Raw genomic sequence first — 24,672 nt, forward strand, 5'->3', positions numbered from 1 at the left:
TTCTCCCTCCCAAAACAGTTGGATCATTATGGAAACTCATTTAGGTTAAATTTGAATCACAAGGGCCTACTTGGCCACTTGGAGAAATGTCCACACCAATCGAACACTGGAAAGTATACTGTACTTATTTCTAGCACCCTTGCTGTTCCCCACATCCACTTTCTCTCTAATCCCTTCCCCTCCCCACCCCTTTTGTGTTCATTAGCTATTTTTATACCGGCTTTATGGCCACACTAGAAGATATGATGATGTGTGAATCTCATGCACAACAAATAAATCAGTCTCGGTTTCATTCAGACTGGTCACATATTCATTTTCCCTTGATCTGTGCATCATATTTCTGAGTGAAGGAGATGTGCCTTGTTCATGAGCTGTACACGGGGAAAGAAAAACAGCTTCCTTTCCTACAGCACTGTGTAAGCACAAAAGATAATCTGTGAGCACTTTCCAGCAAACAATCGGAGGTAGGGGGGGGAAAAGGAGCAAAAGCACATTCAGGAAGTGGGTCTTTGGACAGGAAAGGAGTTAGTCATAAGAAGAGTGCTACAGAACAAATTCCCGAGGAAGGAGAGGGAAACTTCCAGAGAGGCAACTGTGACTGATAGAGTGTGAGAGGGGGTTCATTACATTGATGAGACAGTACAGAAATGATAGAGAGAAATGCTGGAGGAACTCAGCAGGGCTCACAGTGTCCATAGGAGGAAAAGATGTAAAACTGATGTTTTGGGCCCGAGACCTTCTTCAATGTAGCCTTTCTTCACTGGGTCTCCTATGGACGCTACAAAACCTGCTGATTTCTTCTAGCATTTCTCTGTTTTCCCGCAATCACAGTGTCTGCTTATTTTAGCGTTTCACAGCACAGAAGTAGTCTGACTTGTCTGTCCTGGTGTTGTTTCATACAATTTCCATTATCATTTATAATTACATAACATGTAATTAAAAAAAATTCCTGTAGAATAACTGCTGGTGACATGTTATCTTATGTGATGAAGACTAAACCTCAACAGGTTTTGAAGAGTGACTTCCTAATGTCTGTGACAGATCAGACAATTTCTTGTGATGTTAGCCATGCAGGTATAACTATTGCCATAGGGAAACACTCAGTGTGTCTATTCCACAATGTCCTGTGCACTTTACAGACCATTAGTGCTGACGGGGCCCATCAGGCATCTGTCTATCATCGAGGCCTCTTGGGGAGGCTTCTGCTATTTAAAGATGCTGCTCCTGGAGTTTGCTTGATTGCTTTGTAAGTGGTAAGAAGTTAGCTTTTAAATCTCCCTGTTTCACTGGTGAGATGAAAATTAAGCAGAATGAATAGGGTTGTACACCAAGATTAACATGTGTACTGAAGATTTACAAAGTTAGGGATTAATCTTGGTTCTTTGTCAACCTCCATAATCAGTAATAGATTGACAGGCATTTAATTTTTCCAAATGTTATGTCAACCACTAGGCCATCTAAACCACAAAGCTGAAAGTGAAAACTAACATGCTATTCAATCATGAATAGACTAGAACAAAACCAAAGCTAGTAGATCTACTCCAGTAACCTCTGTTCATTCATAAGCCACAGTGCTGTCTCCGTGAAGTTTGCACTGTCTCTCTTCTATTGAGTGAATCTTCTTCTCCTTTTTCTCCCACATCCGAAAAACATGCAGGCTGGTAAGTTAATTCAGCACAGTAAATTGCATAGATTGTTGGGAGAATGTTGGAGGAGTTGATGGGAGTGTAGGGATAATAAAATTAAATTAGTGTAGGATTAGTATAAATGAGTATATTTGAGGTATAGGGACAGCTGTGCTACAATTGCAGCAAAATGTGCCTGGGGTAAAGTTGAGGGATTAGTGACGAAGCAAAAATGAACAAGGGAGTCATAGATAGATTGGTTCCTGCAAAAAGCAGAGAAATGTTGGGAGGGGCAAGTGTAGCTGGTGGAAATATTGAATAATGTACTCTACTCAGAGGCTGATGGGGGCGAAAGGTAAGAACCAAAGGAATTCCTTCTCATTCTGGGGGTGGTGGGGAGAGGGCAGAAATGTGGGACATGGAGGCTTCATCAAGCACAATGAAGGTAGCGGAGGAGGAGCCATGTTTCCTAGGAAGGATAGTTTGAAGATGTACTGCATTTATCTCTAAAGGAAAGCCTCATCTGAAGAATAGATGTGACAGAGATAGATGAATTGAGAGAAAGGATGGCCTCTTTACAGGAGACAGGGTGGGAGGAAGTGTAGTCCAGGAAGCTGTGGGAGCAGATGCAGGAGTCAGTGGGTTTGGAATAAATTAAAATAAATAATTAAATAGATTTTCTGGATAGTTTTTTGCCAAGATGGAGACAAAATGATCTAGAAAGGGGAGAGAGGTGTTGGGTATGCACAAAGCAAATTTGAAAGCAAGATGGAAGTTAGTGGCAAAGTTGATGAAATTACATTTTCCACACAGGTGCAAGAGGCAGCACCAATCCAATTATCACTGTTGTGTAGAAAGAGTTGGGGAATAGTGCCAGGTTGTTCCCAGTGCAACAAGTACTGGTTCACACCGCCAATGAAAAGGTAGATGTAGCTAGGGCTTATGCAAATATCCATTGATTTGAAGAAAGGAGAGGAATCAAAAGGGAAACTTTAACTTTACATAAAATTCTGATGTAGTAAACAAAGAACATTATTCTCATTGCAGGAAGGTCAGTACAAGAGGATAATATTCAACACAAGATGCAGGAAGGTCAGTACTAGAGGATAATATTCAACACAAGATACGGATAAGTTATTACACATCAAATGATTTTGATCTGGAATGAACTGTTTGACGGTGTGGTGGACGTGGATTCAAAAGTGAAATGGATGCATACTCTAGAAAAAAAAGAGTATGCTGGACTTTGATGAGAAAGTGGGAGGGTGGGAATAATTGTTAGTTCTCTTGGAAGCAAGATGGGCCAAAATGAGTCTGTTCTTTGATTCAGTGAAATGCAATGATATATCTATAGTTACATGATCCATACCTATGTGATCCATTTTTCTTCACAACTTTCAGGAAAAGGAAAGCCACAGAGCAAGAGGACAAAAAAGCAATAATGAAGCTGATGAATATTAAAGTATAAAATTATTACCTGGCATCAAAATGGCATCAGGTGTATAGAGGACTGTTATGAGCAGGGGAAGTTAATGTCATTGGAACAACTTCAGTAGAAGTATAATTTATCAAATAAGACATTCCACTGCTACCTTTTCTACAGGACAAATTATGTCCAACCATGGTCCTACCAAAGTGCAATGACATAGAGACCATGATTCGAAGGGAGAAACACACGGAAATCTATTTCGGCAATGTATTTTCTGCTCCAAGAGGAAGGAACTAAACGAGGTCTTCATAAATCAAGACTAAGGTGGTGGTTAGACTTAGGAATAACAATTGATGAGTAGTGCTGGTCTGACCTGTGTTGGGCTGGCATGACTGCAGTCATCAATGCGAGGTACAGGCTGGTACAATAGGTAAGGAATTCCTACAGGACCCAGAGTTGTTCTGGGAAACATCATGGACATAAGACTTAAAATGAAGCTGTCCAAATTCCAAATTCACTTTGTAATGATCGCACTGACAGTGGCTGGGAAGTGCATAGCAGTTGCCTGGAAGTCTGACCCTTGCCTGAGAATTGCTCAGTGGAGCAAAGAAATGCAAGCCTGTGTTCCCCTGGAGAAAATTACCTACAACTTAAGGGGAAGGTACAGTACTCTGAAAAAGTTTGCCAACCATATCTAAACTCCATAGGAGCATGGTTGTAAAGAGGACAATTGCACCTCAATTGCCCTGCCTACCTTGCTTTCTCCCCAGTGGGGGGGGGGGGGGTGGAGAGGCAAGGGGTTAGTCTCATTCCAGACCTACAACTCCCCAATATGATTTACTCCTTTGTTGTAGGTATTTTTAATATCCTAGTATTTTTCTTTGATTGGTTGAGCATTAAGTGTTAGGTGTCAAGGGGGGGTGGGGTGGTGGGGAGGGAGAGGAGATCAGCTTGGACTCGGTAGAGGAACCTGTATAGAATGGATATGGAGAAGTTGTAGACGGTGCAGATTTCTAATCACTGATAATGACAATGTTGAAAACTGATCAAATCTGGAAAATTATAAATAAAATTTTTTTTTTAAAGTTGGACATACAGCATGGTAACAGCCCCTCTCGACTTCCCAAATACACTTAATTATCCCCCAGTACGTTTTGAACATTAGGAGGAAAGCAGAACCCTTGGAAAACCCACACAGACAAGGGGGGAAACATACAAACTCCTTACAGACAGTGCTGGATTCGAACCCTGGTTCTGATCACAGGTGCTGTAACAAGATGGTGCTAACTGCTACACCAAGCGTGCCGAAAATAAGCATGTTTCTAAAGATTAGAACTGTATGAACATCACTGGAGGTTTTCTGGAGTTTGGGACATTGGAGAAATTATCTGGAGGATGGTATTTGGGACATTGGGAGATTTACTGGTGTTTGGTAGACTGGAAGAATAACAGTGATTGGAATGGTGAAAGTGTGACCTGGTATTCAGGAATAGTGTGAAGAGTTTACTGGGGTTCAGGAATAAAAAATGGTGACCTGTATTTGGGAACAGTGGAGGAGATATCTGCTTTTAGATTCTAATTAGTATTCCTACAATAAGGCAAAATCTTAATCTAATACTATGCTGTGTGATCTATTGAATTGAAACAATGACTACAAAAAACTTAAATCAATAGATTGATATGAAAATTGTTGAAAATAAACCAACAATTAAAATGAAAAGTTAGCTACCTCAACATCCTAATCACATGGTGCCATGTTTCAAGCTGAATTGCATTGTGTGCAGTTTTAAAAAAATGGACCCTGAATAATTGTCACTCTGTGCTGAAGAGAAAAGCCACATTAGATATTTTGCTGCAATATATGGTATCTGACATCTCTTATAGGTGAATTCCAGCTTAGTTATTTTTAATGGTTGAATATAAATCTTTTAAGTAATAAATCAATAAATAGTTAATAGAATAATAGAAACTTTATAAATATTTAAATATAAATATGCATGGCAACCATAACCTACCAATAAACTGAAATATAACTACTGTACATGTTAGATGGTTCTTACCCCATTATCATCTTTAACTGCAAAGATATCACTGCACAGCCTGTTTTTTTAAGTTTTTCTGATCCATTTTCTGTATGTTTATTTCTGTTTTTTCTTTAAAAATGGATAAAACACAAAATTACTGAACTTTTCATCTCTACGATCTGTATTCAAATTGAGCATTGGATGATGAATTGAACATCCATCTTCCGGCTCTTCAGCTGCTTCATAAAAAGGGTGCTGAGAAGTTTTATTTAAAAAAGCTCCTTTTTGGTGTATGGCCTATGATTCCAAGAGCAGCATCATTTCCAGCTCTTGGGAAAGTACCTAGGAGTCTTTTGTTTGAATTACTGTGTAGTGTGGGGCTATTGAGTAGCAGGATCCAGGACTTTTGACCAAATGACAATAAATGAACCCAAAATTATGACCCAATCGAGTTGTTGTGTGGCTAAGCCTGGTCAACATTCTGCAATACACTCTGCAGGCAGTAAAAAGAGTATGACCAAATGTTAAAGCAAGTTAAAACATAGAACACAGTGCAGGCCCTTCAGCCCACAATAGAAACATACTCAACAAACTAAAGCCTCTCGACCTTACCCTCTTTTCTTGCATCCATGTGCCTAAGAATCTTTTAAATTTCCTATGGCATCAGCCTCCACTGCTACCCCTAGCATTCTTAGCACCCAGTACACTCAGTAAAAAAAAACTTAACTCTGACAGCTCCCCTAAATATTCCTCCCTTCACCTTAAACAGATGCCCTCTGGTATTTGCAACTTCACCCAGGAAAATGGTGCTGGTTGTCCATCTTAGCTATGCCCCTGATAATCTTGTGAACGTCTATTAAATCACCTCTCATACTTCTTCACTCCAAAGAGAAAAGCCCTAGCTCAGTTGACCTTGCCTCATGAGGGACATCCTCCAATCCAGGCATTACCTTCATAAATCTCCATAGCTTCCACATCCTTCTTGCAATGAGGCAACCAGAACTGAACACAATATTGCAAGTGTAGTCTAACCAGAGTTTTATAGAGGTGCAACATTATCTCATGGCTCTTGAACTCAATCCCTTTACTAATGAAGGCCAGCATACCATAAGCCTTATGAACTTCCCTATCAACCTGCGTGGCAACCTTGAGTGATCTATAAATTTGGATCCCAAGGTCCCTCTGTTCTTCCACATTGTTAAGAATCACTCCATTAACCATATACTCTGACTTAAAGGAAACTATTGAAAAGAGTGCTTTATGTAGGATGATGTTGAGTTTTTGAGCATTGTTCAAACTTCACAGCTCCAGGCGTTTGCTTTTTTTGGATAGTAGAATATCTTTGAAAGCCAAGAAGTGAGTTATTTTCTGCAAAATATCCCAACTTCTATCCTCTTCTAACTTGGCAGATCCATAATAAACTCCACCCCTCATGCTCAAAAATCCCCGCCTTCTCCAGGATATTAATGCAAGGAAATATTGATGGCAAAGCTCTGAAAAATTTGATATGTTCCTGAATGTTGGAATGTTGATGGTTCAACGTGCTATAAATTTTGATTTTTAAAAAAAAATAACAATGCCTGCTGGTTGCGGCATTGTTATTGAAAAACCACTCATTTTGTGATCTTGTGCGAAGAGGCTTCCAGATGAAGTGCGAAATAAAAAAATGTCACACTGCAGTAAAAGGACTGCACCAATTCATATATTTGAGAGAGAGAGAGAACAGAGAAATCCTTGGAGTTTCATACCTGGTGTTGAGGTGCTGGTTGCTGACTTCAGGTTCCAAAATAAGGAAGTGTTTTATTGCCTGATATTAAAATGCATTATGAACAAAACATTGGGGTGATTGCCTCTGGATTATTCATCGTGGTCTCAGATTCTAGCTCAGTCGCTTTACTACTTTGCAATGGTATCCTTTTCATCTAAGTACCCTTAGCCATCTTTGACATGCTAATGCATAGAGGAACACAGGTATATTTAGTGGCATCCCATGTTATAAAACAAAATTGTTTTGCTTTAATTGTTTAATATGAATTGTTAATTGGTGTCAGTTTGATTTAGATGATGGATTATATTTAGATGAGCAGTGAAATTTCCTCATCAAAATATACTACAAATTTGGCAATTACTCCACAGTTGTCAGCAGAATTATAGACGGCAATGAGAAAGCGTACAGGAGTGAGAAAAATCAGCTAGTTGAGTGGTATCACAACAACAACTTTGCACTCAACGTTAGCAAAGCTAAAGAACTTATTTTGGACTTCAGGAAGGGGAACCAGGAGAACACAAAGTGATGCTGGAAAAACTCAGCAGGTCAAAAAGTGTACTTTCTAAAGCAAAGATAAAGATACATAACCAACTTTTCATGCTTGAGCCCTTCATCAAGGTACGAGCAAAATGTAGACAGGCTCCTGAACAAAATAGTGTGGGGTAATGGAAGGGCAGGGTGTGGAGCACAGTCCTACAGGCAGGAGGGAGGGAACACTAGCAAACAAGGGGAAAGGGATGGCTCTTTGAATGGAGAGGGAAGGGGGTGGGGAGCTAGAGGAAAGGAGATTGAGGGGTCGGGAAGAGAGGAAGACAGGGGAGTAGACTAGCAGAAAATGGAGGTTGATGTTAATGCCATACAGCTGGAGATGGAAAATTAGGTGTTGCTCCTTCAATTTATGGGTGGTGTTGGTTTGACAATACATGAGGCCATCAGACATGCTAGCGCAGGAGTAAAGTGCAGAGTTGGAATGATTGGCCACTGGGAGATCCCTGTCATTGATGACAGAGCGCAAGTGCTCAATGAAGCAATCTTCCAGTCTCTCCAATGTAGAAAAGGCCACATTGGGAGCACGGATGCAGGAGGTTATTCCCACAGATCCACAAGAGAAGTGTTGCTTCACTTGGAAGGACTGTTTGAGGCCCAGAATGGTGATGCGGAAGTCAGAGTATATGGTTAATGGAGTGATTCTTAACAATGAGGAAGGACACAAGTGTGGCACTTCCTTTAGCAGCAGGAGAAGATGCCAAGGGGGTAATTCATGGGAAGGGATGAGTGGATGAGGAAATCAAGGAGGGGGTGATCCCTCAAGATGGTGAAGAGGGTAGGAGAGGGGAAGATGTGTGTGGTGGTGGGATCATGATGTAGGTGACAGAAATTATGTAGCACAATGTGTTGGATGAGGAGGCTGGTGGGGTGGTAGGTGAGGACAAGGGTAATCCTGTTTTTGTTGCATCTGGGGGCAGAGTTGGCAAGGGCAGATGAGTGGGAAATGGAGAAGATGTGACTAAGGCCTGAGATGATGGTAGTGGAGGGGAGGCCACGTTTTTAGAAGAAGGACATTTCAGATGATATGGACTGGAAAACCTATCTTGGGAACAGATACAATGGAAACAGATGAATGGAAAGAAAGGAGTAGAATCCTTGCAGGGGACTGGATGTGAATAAGGGTAGTTGAGGTTGCTTTGAGAGTTGGAAGGTTTGTAAAAAATGTCTGCAGAAAGCTTGTTTCCCGAGATGGAAATGGAGATATCAAGAAAGGGGAGAGTGTCAACAGAAATGGACCAAGTGAATATGAGGACAGGGTGAAAGTCAGCAGCAAAGTGAATAAAGTTGACAAGCTCATCATGGGTAAATGAGGCATCACCAATGCAGTTGTCAATGTAGCAGAGGAAGAGTTGAGGGGCCTTACCTGTGTAGCATGGATTGCTCCACAAAGCCCAAAAAAGGTGGGCATAGCTGGGACCCATGCAGGTATCCATGGCTACTCCTTTGATATCTATAAATTTGAATGAGGAAAGGAGAAGTTATTGAGGGTGAAAACAAGTTCTGCCAGGCAGAGGAGGGTGGTGGAATAGAGGATAACTGGTTAGGTCTCTTGTCAAGAAAGAAACAAAGGGCTATGAGACCTATATGAGGGTTGTAGATGTAAAATGAATGGGTTTCCAGAGTTAAAATGAGGGACTCAAGTTCAGGGAATTGGAAGTCATTGAGGAGATGGAGGGCATGTGAGGTATTGTGGAAGTAGGTAGGGGAAAATAAATGGGGTTGAGGTAAGATGATATTAGTTCCGTGGTGCAGGAACATGAAGAAACAATGGGTCTACCTGGATAATTAGGCTTGTGTATCTTGGGTAGGAGGTAGAACTGGACAGTACGGGGATGGGAAACAATGAGGTTGGAGGCAGGAGGAGGGAGATGACCAGAGATGGAGGTTAGAGATAGTACTAGAGACAGTGGCTTTATGTTATTTGATGGGTTCTGTTTAAGGGGTAAGTAAGGGAAGGTGTATGAGAGCTGTCTTGTGGCCTTGGTAAGGTAGAGATCAGTGTGCCAGACCACAGCAGCACCACTTGACTATGGGTTTGATAGTGAGGTTGGGATTGTTAGGGAGAGGGTGGAGGGAAGAGCATACAGAGGAGGTGAGACTGAAAGAAGAGAGGGGGGTGCAGTTGAGACAATTTGTGTCTAGGCAACAATTGGAAATTAAAAAGATCCAGAGCAGGCAGCTGATCAGGACGAGGTGTCCAAGAGGAAGAAGAAGGCTTAAAGTGGGAGAAGGGTCTAACACAAACCAGTCTTCATTGAGGAGTGAGCAGTGGACAGTGTAAAGGACTTCAAATTCCTGGGTGTCACATCTCTGAAGACCTCTCCTGGGGCTATCACGTTGAATCAATCATGAAGAAGGCATTCCAACAGCTATATTTCTTTAGGAGTTTGATGAGATTTGCTATGTCACCAAAAACTTTTGCAAGTTTCAGCAGGTGTACCATGGAGAGCATTCCGACTGGTTGAATTACTGTGCATGGAGGTGTCAATGCACAGGACAGGAAAAGACTAGAGTTGTGAACTCAGCCAGAGATATCATGGGTATCAGTCATCACTCCATCGAGGACATCTACTAACCTCAAAGACCCTCACCACCCAGGCCATGCCCTCTTGACATTGCTACTATCAGGAAGGAGGTACAGGAGCCTGAAAATGAATACCCAACAGTACAGAAACAGCATCTTCTCTTCTGCCATCAGATTTCTGAATGACCAATGAACCACAAACATTGCCTCTTCTCTTTTGCACAAATTTATTTTTAAATGTAATTTACAGCAATTTTGCATCTATTATGCACAATACTGCTGTTGCAAAACCACAAACATTGTGACATACGTTCATGACAATATGTTCCCCATTACCCTTATTTCCCCCCCCACCAAAAAAATCTCATTCATTCATGGACCCAAATTAATAACACAATTCAACAAACAACACAGTGGAAACCAAATGCATTCTGTGAAGGGCAAGTGAACTTTGATACAATTTAATAAACATGACAAGAAGCTGATTTGTAAACCTGCAAGTATTGCAAGAATACTTAAAAAAAAAGATAGGTTGGGGTCAACTAGGTTCATGTTGTGGTGAATGTGGGTCCATGTAGGCGGAAGATTATTTATAAATATTATTTGTGACTTTGGGCATTTTCAGTGTGTGCTTCTGTTTAGATCCTCTTCTCATTTAATACATCTGGTGGGATACCTCGACTTTTAGCCTGTTAGATTAGGAGCTTAGAAGGCCATATAGTGGTGAAACCCCAGGCTGAATGATTCTACAAATTTAAACAAATTTGTAATGCAAGTCGTCACCTTATACGAATAATGACTCACTAACAGCATACACTGATTGGCAAAGTACTTTACTTATATTGGTTGTGTTTATTGAAAGGGGCAAGTGGATAAAAAATCTGGACAGTCTTGTGCTCTTCTAATTATGACTTTGGAATCTTTAATATTCACTTGGATGTGTTGGTGTAAACCTATCTAATCTGAAGAGATTTCATTTCCTGATGGTGCACATCTTATTCAATACTCCAATAAAATCCCACATTAGTTTACACATGCTTACAATAGGAGAGAAATTTATTTGAGCGACATGGTCTCAGCTTTGAAAGGGTTAGTGGACTTTATTCTTGTACATTGTCTGGGTTCAACACATAACTGAAATATAGTGCTGTTGTCTTTAGTCCTATCTCAGCCCGTAAAAATACCATTAATAAAGCAACTGGCCTTCATGCACGAAGCAGCAACACATTCATCAAGAGCCCAATGAACTGTGTTGCACAGCTAAGATACATTACAGAGAATGGATTTTCCTTTACAGGCTTTTGCTAACATTTGATGACATTAGACTGTGCATTCTGCACAATCCAGTTTAATTATACATATGGCCGCATTGAAGGAGAGAGTAGCGAGTGCAAAAAGCATCACAAAGAAAGAATGCTATGCATAAATTACCGAAGGGTTTCATTTGTATTCCATCAAAAACTGATCTAGAAGTCTAGACATTCCAGTGACATTATATTTACTTAGCTCAGTGTGATGTGACTGCTATTAACTGTCGTAAAAATGTAAACCATTTTAAAATCTATGGCTTGATTCTTGATATGGAAAAGACACATCATATGTTAAAATATCTTTTAGCTGCTTAGAAGGCTTCTATGTTTAAGAGTAAATGTTTTATAGAATCCAGAGCTATTTGTGGGGTTATTCATATTTTCTATGTAATCTCTTCATCTAAATCTTCCTAAAGTCCCTCACTTACCCCCTTGCCATTGTTCTCACTATTGTACTCTGTTCTTTATTCTTCTCTTCATTTTAATTTGCAAATATACCATCCCACTTATCCTGCCTTCATTCTGCAGCCTCAGTGTGTCTAACCACAGTGTACACTTCTGACTTCCTCTTTGCAACACCACTAATTTGGAACTTCTCATCTCTTTCAGTATTTCCTTCCTTTTAAATTCAACATGATCTCAAAACCTAATCATGCCATTATCATTTTATTACTGATTTTCTTCATTCATCTTCCCCATTTTTAACATGATGTTGGCTATGCTATGGGTCTTGACATTGCACCTGTTTCTCAGGTGTTTAACTTGCTATCTTGGCTTATTTTAAACTTAAAGACCATATTCCTATTACTTGGTTACTTACACATCTGGAAAAGCATTTTGTATCATGTTCAGGGAAAATAATCCTTTTTAAATTTTGCTGTCAGCCTTTCATTTACCGAGGTGAGTCTTCCATTAAATTTTCCAAAGGATCAAGCAATAAAATCTCTGATCTAATTCAGGTATCCTTTACATAGACAAATATTAACTAATTTCTTCTCCTCCTTTTCTGACTGCAGACATTAGCCTCTCTTGTGTTGGTTACTTAGCTTCTGATATTTTAGTTAATCGAACAGATTCAATTCATTGAATAGTTGCCAACCAGTAATTGCAGTGTACCATATTTCGATTTTTATGATCTGCCAATAAAAATAGTTGCTGTATATTTCAGTGTACAAGTCGAGTCTTGAATCACTCAGAAATGGGGGGGGGGGGGGTTGGGGTTCAACATACACCAGATACAAAAATGAGACCTTAAATTCAACTAAATAAAAACACTTGACACTAATTCGACGTACAAGTCAAACCTTGAAAACCACTCGATGCCGATTTGTATACGTTGACCTTCGAAAAATCAAAAAACAACTACAACAAATTTTCATGCTACTAAAATATAAGAACAAAATTTTTATTGGAAAAAAAATTAGAATCCTTCAAAATCACTACCATGATCATTGTCAGGAGGCAAAGATCTCAGCAAGCACATCTCACAGTTTAAACTGTCATCATACAGATCCCAGTCTGGATCTGATGAGGCAGGTTCCGCTTCATTGTCAGTGTCCCACAAAAAAAAATCATCTTCCATTCCATCAAGACATATGGCACTTTTTAAACGATTTTATTACAGTCTCTACTTTCACTTTATCCAACTTTAGACACTCGGAGGCTGCAAAATGAAAGCAGGATATATGGGATGGTTTATTGGAGCTGAGGTTACACAGCACATCAAGAGATGCAGCAGACGGAGGAGTCACGTGATGGAGTAGCGGCCGGTCGGGGAACTCCAACCCTCTCTGGAAAAGTTTTAAAAAAACACAGAAAACACAAAGGCACAAACACAAAAATTAAAATAAAGTGAAAGTAAAGGTGGAAAGAAAATGGCAGCGAAGAAAGAAAAGTCGAAAGCAACGGGAAGAAGAGAAGAAGAAAAGACATCGGAAGAAGAAGGTGAAGGCCTTACCTGTCCGAGGAGGCCCGCTGTGGAGAGAGAAGCCCGCTCCCTAAGGTCAGTTGAAGCCCCGAACTCGGGACTACAAAAATGGCTCACAGAGCCAAACAAAAGTGCGCAACCACACATGCGCGACTCCTCGCGCATGCGCGAGGCGCAAGACAAAAAAAAACCTGACGGGAGGGGAGACCAGCTGAGGAGTCGATCTCCACAGCTGAGAATGACAGTCACAGCACAACAACAAGAGAACATAGAAAACAACGAGAACAAGAAAGAAGAGAGTAAAAAGAAATCAAGGAAACAACAGATGACCAACCCAGAGGAAGAAGAAGAAGAAGAACACAGAGAAATGGAAGAAGAAGGGAAGGGCAAGACAATGGATATTTTTTTTAAAGAATATATGGAATCAGTAAAAGAATGGCAATCACAAGAATTTAGTGAAATAAAAAGAAGAATTAAAAGTACAGAAGAAAAAATGAATAGATTAGAGATGGTCATGTCAGATATAGGAAAAAGAGTGGATAAGGTGGAAGAATGAGAAACAGCCGTAGAAATGGAAGTAGAGGACTTAAAAGAGAAATTAGAAGAATCTAATAAAAAAGTTAAAGAGACACAAGAGCTGTTAGCTCAGAAGATAGATATAATGGAAAATTATAATAGAAGAAATAATATATAGTGGGCCTTAAGGAAGATGAAGAAGGCAAGAATATGAGAGAATTTATAAAAGATTGGATACCCAGGGTACTAGGAAGACCAGAATTACAGGAAGAAATGGAAATAGAAAGGGCACATAGAACATTAGCCCCTAAACCACAGCCACAACAAAAACCAAGATCCATTTTAGTAAAATTCCTAAGATATACAACAGGAGAAAGTATATTGGAGAAAGCAATGAAGAAAATAAGAGAAGACAAAAAGCCACTGGAATACAAAGGTCAAAAAATGTTTTTCTATCCAGACATAAGTTTTGAACTCCTGAAGAAGAGAAAGGAGTTTAATACAGCAAAAGCGATCCTATGGAAAAAAGGATGTAAATTTATGCGAAAGTACCCAGCGGTACTTAAAATAGTTATTCCAGGGCAGCAAAACAGACTATTCTTGGATCTGGAGGAAGCACGAAAATTTGCAGAACAACTACAAAACAGACAGAGTGATGAAGACATATAACGATAGCAAAAATGACCACGAACTATATGTATGTGTGTATATAGGTATATATATATATATATATATATATATATATATATATGTGTGTGTGTATGTATATATGTGTGTACATGAGTGTATCCATATTTAAAGGAAAATATATAGAGTATAGATAAGAATTAATAAGGGAAAGAAAGGGAAGAGAGGAAGTAAGGAGGGAATTAAGAGAGTGACCTTTGTTATATATGAAAATTAAAATCTTTTTTGGGGGGGGCTGGGTGGGGAGGAGTTACGGTCACTGCGAAATCAGTTGATGCTTGCGAGTGAATTCGCAAATCCAAATGGAGAGGGGAGATGTGGTTGCCCAACAAGGGATAAAGGGCAACTCAGGAAGGGGAGGGGATAGTGGGGTTAAAGAAATTTTAGATAGGAGAATAAGGGAAATGTTTGATGTTTTAAGATTTGCATGGATGAGTGCGTGCCCACATGAAAATACTGGGTGATTTCCCCCCCCCCGCTCCCCCAATCAGAAGCCAATTTTTTGATTCTTCCAGAGAGAATTCTATAGATCCATCTTAATCTGACAGAAAGAGATTAGGAATGTTGATGAGAATAGAGCAGTGGATGTGTTGTCTATATTGTCTTCAGTAAGGCCTTCAATAAGGTTCCTCATGGAAGGTTAGTTAGGAAGATTCAATCATTGGGTATTAATAATGAGATAGTCAAATGGATTCAACAGTGGTTGGAAGGGAGATGCTAACCAGGCATGTGGCAGAAAAATGTATTTTCAGGTGATCTCCTGAAAAACAGGAAAAATTCTGAGGAAAATCCCCTTCATCTACTTAAGGCAATTGTGCAAAGTTCCATTCAACCCAAAGAAAACATCAATACATTGTAATCTTAAATAACTTAAAATTGAGTCTCTTTAACTGAAAATTTATTCTTCCGATAATAATTTGTAATGGTAATCTATTCAGATGAGACAATTCTGTTAAGGGAAGCTTCCCAACATCTACTTTGTATTTTACCTAAGGATTTTATCTGTAAATCAGTTAGTCTTACAATTCCCATCCATCTCAAATTTCCTATCTTAATTTCCAAAATTTAATTTCTCAATTATTCCATGTTATCCCAAAATGTCAAGTAACATGACTGTACTCCCCAACAGTAAGACCTCCATACAGAAAAATTGAAATGGAGAATTAATTGCTACTTGCCAAACCAATATTAATCGGAAGTAAGATGTGGCAGATGCTAAAAATAAGAAAGGCAATTGGCCTGAAACATCATCTCTCTACAAATGTTGTCTGATCTGCTGAGTATTTTCAGTAGTCTCTGGTTTTGTATCAGGACAGCCCCAAAGCATTCAACAATGACTGAAAATTCTGTGGCAACCAGTATTCACCTTTGCGTATTGCAGTGATGCTCTACATAGTTTTTGGTAAACCAATGGGAAATTATGTCTGCTGAAACACAATTTTGGATTTGTTTAGGCTGCAGATGATTGTGGACTTCAGGAGGAAGTCAGGGGATCACAACTCAGTCCTCATCAAGGGCTCAGTAGTGGAGAGAGTCAAGAACTTTAAATTCCTGGGTATCAACATCTCTGAGGATCTGTCCTGGAGTCTTCACGTTGATACCATCACAAAGAAGGCTTTGCCTGTCTATTCTTTGAGGTGGTTCAGTATGTCACCTTCTACAGGGTGTCAAACTTCTACTGGTGTACCATGGAGAGCATTCTGGCTGGTTGCATCTCTGCCTAGTATGGAGGTGCCAACTCTCAGGACAAGAACTCCAGATGGTTGTTAACTCGGCCTGTGACTTCATAAGCACCAGACCTCACTCCATTGAGGATATTTACATGAGGTTGTGTCTTAAAAAAGCAGCCTCTATCCTCAAAAGACCCCCACCACCAGGCCATATCCTCTTCACTCTGCTACAATCGGGGAAAAGATACAGGAGCCGAAAGACGAGCACTTACCGGCACAAGGACAGCTTCTTCTCCACTGCCATCAGATTCCCGAATGAACCAAAGACACTGCCTTACTTTTTGTGGGATTATTATTATTTTATTTTTTATAGTAATGCTGTAAGAGAGTTATATTTATGTTTGAACTGTGTTGCTGGTGCAAAACATTGATTTTCTTGACTTGTTCATGACAATAAATTCTGATTGATTTCACTGTGACACAGTATTGGAGTAATAACTGGAAGCACAGAACTTGGTATAGACTTAATGCTGCAATCGAAAAATACTCTCACATCCTAATTCTGACATCAAAGATTGTGAAAATGTGCACGTTAATTGTGTGAAAGCTAGTGATTTTTTTTCTTTGTTTTATCCACTTTTCTTGCTCATCTTTAATTTGGATTCTTTGACGCTCCTGGAATAAGGTCAAGCTGAAAGGAGATTCAAGAAGAATTTTGCAAAGAGAAAAATCACTCATCAGACAGTGAATAAATGACAATGCCCGTAATTTCACCTTTATGCAGGGTAATTTTTTTCATAAGTAGCTTCATGACAGGCAGACAAGGGCCGCCTGTGCATTGTGAGATTTATCTAATGACTTGCTGATGAGCTGCTGGGGTTTGGGTCCTTTAATGAGACCCACAAGCCTCTCTTCCCTGCCAGTACCTCCAACAAATCAGCAGATTTTGATAGCAGTCATCTGTTAACCTTAAATTTAACTGTCACCTTGCATTTTGTATTCATAACAGCTGATTAACATTTTAATATAAGTCAATGCAAATGCAAACTTTCCTAGAATATTCCAAATTAAATTGTAGTAATATTATTTTGAGTACATTTTCCATTTTTGAATTAAAAATATCAAGGAGAAGTTACAAAATTGTGGTCAGGATGGAATAGTCTATTTTTGAGGCTCTATGATACCGTTAAATACAGATCTAAACCAATGTTGATCATCTGTCAGCCAAAAGAAAATTAAGACAAATATATTCAAATTCCATGAACATGAGCAAAAGACAGTGATGAAAGGACATCTAATATTTTACAATATGCATCCAGAGTCAAAGCAATATTTGTATTTGAACAAGTACCCATCCATAAGATGTGTGCAGGGGAGGATGTTAATAAGCAGCTGTGCTGGTTTAATGATCTAGTTACCAGATGGCATTCATGGAGCTTATGAAAAGAATTTTAACCTGAACATGCATGTGGGTTGGTTCAGATGGCACATTAAGATCATACATAGCTCAATTCCAATTTACGTTTACCTCCAATTTTCCCACTTCATGGAAATAGTTGAAGTCCCTCCAGCCAAGAGGTGAGAGAAATTTGAATACTATGCTAAAGTGACTTGCCTTGTATTTAACTATTATTTTACATCTAACTTGAGTTGGATCAGTTTTCTGAACCTCTGAAAACATAATGTTCACAGAAAGGAAAACATTGCTGGATATAACTTTTATTTTCACTAATTTGCTGAATCCTATAAACTTATTTCAAATAGCACATAAGTGACCCCCCCCCCCCCCGATCTCTTTCCACTGTTTCCAATTTCTCTGAAAAGAACAGAGCAAAAGAAAAAAAAATAGTGAGGGACTGATCAGCCAAAAATTACAATGATAAATTTGAGATTTGATGCACAGGGAGAGTGAAAGATACAGAAGAAACTGAAGGGATTAAGATCCTGGCTTGAATTCATTCAGCATTATCATTTAGTTATTTATTTAAGAGGGTAATTATCCTATAATTATATTTGTCATCAGTAAATGCCATAGTAAAATCTACAAAGAAGCCAGTAAGCCTGCCTTATGCTCATCTTGATCAGAATCATTCCAGAATAGAAACACTGAAAGAAGTTACAGGTGAAACAATGTCTGGATCGTGAGGAATTTTGACCAACTTAATATGATTGAGATGGAGTACAGTGTAGTTGTGATAGTCTCAGAAATGATAGTTTTCAATATTTAAGAAATAAGATGGAAGGGGAGAAAAGATCCAACAATGCATTTGGATCAAAGGTTCTGCCAAAAGGTAATTCCAGATGCCGTTAGGAACTTCTCCAAACTTGAAACCATATTTAGAGTTCCCTAAATTCCACAAGGCTGGCTGGCTGCTCTCCCCTGACATTCCTTTCCATAATTTTTTCCATTCTTTCTGAAAAATTCTAGGTTGGGGTCGAAGAAGCAACTTATTATCAAGATTCTTGCCTTGGGCTAAACTGGCATTGCTTCCCTCTCCACCAAATGCTGCTGTCCTCACTAAATTGCACATCAATCTCCTTCCCTAAGAACCACCATATCTAATTTTGCTCCAGTGTAATCCAGTCAATTAAATCTAGTTAAGCCATTTCTCCACAGAGTGCCATGTTTGGCATAGTGGTTGGAGCAACACCATTACTGCACCAGTAATTGGGACTGGGATTTGAATCCAGTGCAATAGGTAAGGAGTTTGTATGTCCTCCCCATGTCTACATGGGTTTTCCCCAGGGTCTCTGGTTTCCTCCCACCATTCGAAACGTACTGGGGGGTTGTAAGTAGTTGGCCTCATCAGCAAAAATGATGAGTCGCACTACAGAGAAGAGATAGAAAATCTCATGAAATGGAGCAAGAGTAACAGCCTGAGTCTCAACGTGGACAAGACAAAGGAGATGATTGTGACCTTCAGTAGGAACAGGAATGACCACCTTCCACTACACATCAACAACTCTGTAGTGGAGAAAGTGAAGAGCATGAAGTCAATTGGAGTTCATTTAACAAGTGACCTATCGTGGACACTCAACATCTCTTCATTTGTCAGGAAGAGACAACAGTGACTGCACCTCCTGAGAAGACTGAAGTGGGCAAGGCTTATGTCAACCTTCTACAGGAGCTCTATCAAGAGCGTCCTGGCCAGCTGCATCACATGTAATATGGTTATGGCGGAGAAATGGATCAGAGGTCAATCCACAGGACCATAAGAGTGGAAGAGATGATCACTGGATTCTCCCACATCCACCCACCCCCCCCCCCCCCACATCAACTTAATCTACCGGAATCGTTGTCTGAAGAAGGTGAACAAAATCAGTGAGAACCCCTTCCACCCTGCACACAGGATCTTTCAGCTGCTCCTGTCGGGTAAGAGATACAAAAGTTTCAGAGCCAACACCATTAGGCTGAGGAACAGCTTCTTTGCAGGGACAGAGAGAATGCTGAACAACCAAAGGAACTGCTCACACTAACTATCTGAGACTCTTATTTATTTAGATAAAATACTTGTCCTCCATATGTATTATTTGTCTGTATGGGTACTATGTCTGGTTACGTGTCTGCCTGTTTTGCACCGAGGACCGGAGAACGCCATTTCATCTAGTTGTACTTGTACAACTTGCGTTGTCTCCACTCCATCCTCAACATCCATTGGAGCGACTTCATCTCCAACATCGAAGTACTCGAGATGGCAGAGGCCGACAGCATCAAATCCACGCTGCTGAAGATCCAACTGCGCTGGGTAGGACACGTCTCCAGAATGGAGGACCATCGCCTTCCCAAGATCGTGTTATATGGCGAGCTCTCCACTGGCCACCGAGACAGAGGTGCACCAAAGAAGAGGTACAAGGACTGCCTAAAGAAATCTCTTGGTGCCTGCCACATTGACCACCGCCAGTGGGCTGATATCGCCTCAAACCGTGCATCTTGGCGCCTCACAGTTCAGTGGGCAGCCACCTCCTTTGAAGAAGACCATAGAGCCCACCTCACTGACAAAAGACAAAGGAGGAAAAAACCCAACACCCAACCCCAACCAACCAATTTTCCCTTGCAACCGCTGCAACCGTGTCTGCCTGTCCTGCATCGGACTTGTCAGCCACAAACGAGCCTGCAGCTGACGTGGACATTACCCCTCCATAAATCTTCGTCCGCGAAGCCAAGCCAAAGAAAGAAGACTTGTACAATCAGATGACAATAAACTTGACTTGAAACTTGAGTTTCAAAATCTCTTCTAAAACACTGCATTTCAAAGAACAAAGGTTCCTTAATGTTAACCTAAATTTTTGTGTTAAAGTCATTGGAGTGGGAAAAGAAACAGTTTTCCATGCAATTAACCAACCTAGAGCTGACATGTGACACTAAAAACAAACGTGGCTTCGGGTTGAACAAGGGACCATTGGAATAATGTCCTTTGTATTATTGGGTCTGAGATTTCACTCTTACATCAGACACTATCTAAAATGTAATGTCACCTGTTTGTGGTTCAGCACTGACTTAACCTTTATACAGTTTGGGCTTGAATTTTGACCTTGAAATGAGACCAAAGGCAGACACTATCTGGATATCTGAATTCTAGCAATCATGCCAGGTAATGAAGAAGATATTGGCTGAGCTTCAAATTGTCAGCTAAAATTTGTATATATTAATGCATTTTAAAGGAAATTAGGGAGAACAACAGGAATGCAATATACAGTAAGTGCTTTCAGTCAGCAATAGCAAGAATATTTATGTCATTACCTCTATAATATACTGCCAGAGAGACAGGTTTTTCTCTTGGATACAGCTGAGTATTTCAGAACAGATCTACCATCTGTGGAATTGGATACAGAAATTTTAAGAGAGGCACAGGAGAAATACATTGCATAGACCATAACTTTTATACACTGCATGAATGTATTTGGTGTTTTTATCCATAAATCTTGGAACCTCCATGAAATATGAAGCCAAGAAATTTCCATGTGATGTGTTTTAGAACAAGCAAAGTGTTTGATGTGTAGGACATTCACCAATCATGCAATGCCTGTATGAATTCTCAGCTTTAATGCTCATGTTAAAGAAACATCATAGATATTATTTTTATTTTTCACCCAACTAATAATAACTGCATTATTATAAGAGAGCTCAGTTCCTTTCACTCACCCATGCTCACTCTCATTTGGAAAATCTTAGTCTCAGGATCATTCCAGGCATCTGCACCCAACTTTGTGCAGTATTTCCCAGTGTGCTGTATACTGGTGTACTTCAGTAGTGAATCTCTGAGCAAGCTAGTCGGATAAGGTGGAGAGAGATAAATATTTGAAGGATCAAGGAATTGATGGTTATAGGGAGCTGGTGCAGAAGAGGAGTTGAGGTCAGCAGAGATCAGCCATAATCATATTGAACAGGGAGAAGACTCCTTTTCTAACTACACTTATCCTATTTTTTTTGTTTATAGAAACTAGTAATGATGTAATAATTGGCTAAATTGAGGGTGGTTTTATCATGGAGCCTCCAGGAAAACAATGAAAGTATGAATTGTGTTTTAAGTTATAAGTAATAGAAACAGCCAAGAAATCTGTGCTATTGAAAGAAAATTTGAGATTATATGTAAAGTTGGTAAGAAATTGGAGAAAGAAAGAAGATCTTTAAGAAAAATACCACCAAGAAGCAATGTTCAATGAGAAGAGGTCTCCTTCCTTGGTCAGAGTGGCAAAATCACATTTCAGCATGGGTACAATTGCTACATAGTTATACAAAATAAAGTGAGAGCATTTGCACTGAAGTGGGAAAAGTCACATGCAATATTCAGTAAAGATTTTGAAGCTACAGTAGGCTGGTACAACCATTTCATGAACTTCTGGCTATCAGTTTGTGGGGTTTGATATGAGAATACTTGACTCCTCAGAAAGGAACACCATGTGCGTGAATGGATTTAGGTGAATAGGGATTGCACAGGTCTGGACCCCACCCACTCGACATCCGCTCCTGGATGCAGTGGCATGGTGAGGTCCAAGACGGCTGGGGGAAGTTTTATTGCAGTGAATGGCAAGACCAAACGTCAATGCAAGGGATGCCCTTTCTGCGCTTCACGACATGTGTTTGCTAGATGGCCGTTGACCCTAAGAGAGGATTCATCTGCCCTTTGATAGGTCTTGTTTTTCATCCTGCGGTGTGTCTAGCCACCCTCCGCACCAGGCAAGCCTGGTAGGGTAGCTGCTTTAGTTGCCGACCACCCAACGTGGTACCAGTAGCACTCAGATGTATGACCTGACTTCACTGATGATTTCATGAACAAAAAAAATGTGGTATTACAACAAAAAACAAAAAAATGCTCATAAACTACCAAAAGATATTGATAAAAAAGTTATGTTTTCACGAGTTTATTATATGTAACTGGCAGAAAGACCAGTTTGCATTGGCAAATATTGATATGATATCGAACAGTGGAATGTAAAGGTGTGAGAACAGTGCAAACCAGAAGTACAGGCCATGAAAGGACCAGATTTATGGTGGTGTTATCATGCATGGACGATGGGATGAAGTTAAAACCCATAGTAATTTCCAAATGCAAACTTAAACCTAAAATAAAATTTCCAGCAGGTATTTTTGTATATTTTCATGAAAAAGGATGGATGGATGAAAATGGTGTAAAACTATGGAAAGACGATGCGTGGAACAAGCAGCCAAGTGGTGTTACAAAAGGAACAGAGTTTTCTGGTCTGGGATATCTTTCGAAGCTACTTAACTGAGAACATTAAAAGTAGAATACCACTAAATAATGCTTACATGGCAGTTATCTCAGGTGGTTTGATGTCTATATTGCAACCTCTAGATTTCTACTTGAACAAGCCTTGCAAAGACCATGTGCATGAAGAATGGAATACATGGATGGTGAGTGCAGAAAAATTGTTCATAAAGGACAGGGCAATAAGTGCTGCATCTCTTTTTTTTTAAATTTTTTTATTTTTCACACTATAAACCACGTTGATCAAGATACATACATTTTCCTTTTCAAATATATAGTGTCGTTTTCTCCCCCCCTCCCTCTTCCCATCCCACCCTCCCTACCTTCCATCCCATTCATTTAAAGTTCAGAATCTAAGATACATTAAACCCATCAAACAATGTTGTCACTCAATGAAAATAAACAAGAAATTCCACTGAGTCAATTCTTTTCATTCTCTTCTCCTTCTGTCATTTTAGGTGGTAGATGTCCCTGGTAGGTTTTCTCTATTATGTTTCATGTATGGCTCCCATATTTGTTCAAATATTGTAATATTATTTCTTAAATTATATGTTATTTTTTCTAATGGAATACATTTATTCTTTTCTCTATACCATTGTTGTATTCACGAATTATCTTCTAATTTCCAGGCTGACATAATACATATTTTTGCTACAGCTAGGGCTATCCTAACAAATCTTTTTTGTGCACCATCCAAATCAAGTCCAAATTCTTTGTTTTTTATGTTACTTAGGAGGAAGATCTCTGGGTTTTTTGGTATATTGCTTTTTGTGATTTTATTTAATATCTGGTTTAGATCTTCCCAAAATTTTTTCACTTTCTCACATGTCCAGATTGCATGAATTGTTGTTCCCATTTCCTTTTTACAGCGAGAACATCTGTCAGATACTGTTGGGTCCCATTTATTTAACTTTTGAGGTGTAATATATAGCCTGTGTATCCAGTTATATTGTATCATATGTAACCTCATATTTATTGTATTTCTCATAGTTCCTGAGCATAACTTCTCCCATGTTTCCTTCTTTATCTTTTTGTTTGGATCTTGTTCCCATTTTTGTTTAGTTTTACCATTTGTTTCCTCATTCTCCTTTTCTTGTAGTTTAATATACATGTTTGTTATAAATTTTTTGATTATCATTGTGTCTGTAATCACATATTCAAAATTACTTCCCTCTGGTAACCTCAGACTGTTTCCCAATTTGTCCTTCAAGTAGGATTTCAGTTGGTAGTATGCCAACACTGTATCATGAGTTATATTATATTTATCCTTCATTTGTTCAAAGGATAATAATTTATTTCCCGAAAAGCAATTTTTTATTCTTTTGATCCCTTTTTTCTCCTATTCTCTAAAGGAAAGGTTATCTATTGTAAAAGGGATTAGCTGATTTTGTGTCAGTATTAGTTTTGGTAGTTGGTAATTTGTTTTATTCCTTTCTACATGAATCTTCTTCCAAATATTGAGCAGATGATGTAATACTGGAGAATTCCGACGTTGTACCAATTTTTCATCCCATTTATATAATATATGTTCGGGTATCTTCTCCACTATTTTATCTAGTTCTAATCTAGTCCAATCTGGCTTTTCCCTTGTTTGATAAAAATCTGATAGGTATCTTAATTGTGCGGCTCTATAATAATTTTTAAAGTTTGGAGGTTGTAAGCCTCCTTGTTTATACCATTCTGTTAATTTATCTAGTGCTATCCTCGGTTTCCCCCCTTTCCATAAAAGTTTCCTTATTATTTTCTTTAACTCCTTGAAGAATTTCTCCATCAAGTGTATTGGCAATGCCTGAAATAGGTATTGTATCCTTGGGAAAATGTTTATTTTAATACAGTTTATCCTTCCTATTAGTGTTGGTGGTAAGTCTTTCCAATGTTCTCAGTCGTCCTGTAATTTTTTCATTAGTGGATAATA

At 39.3% G+C, this 24,672-nt stretch overlaps 1 long non-coding RNA gene across 1 annotated transcript; it reads right to left on the minus strand.

Moving 5' to 3' along the window:
- Positions 1 to 5,119: 5,119 nt before the first annotated feature.
- On the minus strand, positions 5,120 to 21,394 carry LOC138752480 (uncharacterized). Its single transcript, XR_011350679.1, has 3 exons — positions 21,173 to 21,394; positions 20,771 to 20,843; positions 5,120 to 5,207 (listed from the first exon to the last, which is right to left on the minus strand). It is a non-coding gene; the product is annotated as an uncharacterized lncRNA (long non-coding RNA).
- Between the last annotated feature and the right edge of the window lie 3,278 nt (positions 21,395 to 24,672).

Source organism: Narcine bancroftii, chromosome 2 (genome assembly GCF_036971445.1).
Source record: "Narcine bancroftii isolate sNarBan1 chromosome 2, sNarBan1.hap1, whole genome shotgun sequence".
In the NCBI taxonomy this organism is placed as follows: Eukaryota; Metazoa; Chordata; class Chondrichthyes; order Torpediniformes; family Narcinidae; genus Narcine; species Narcine bancroftii.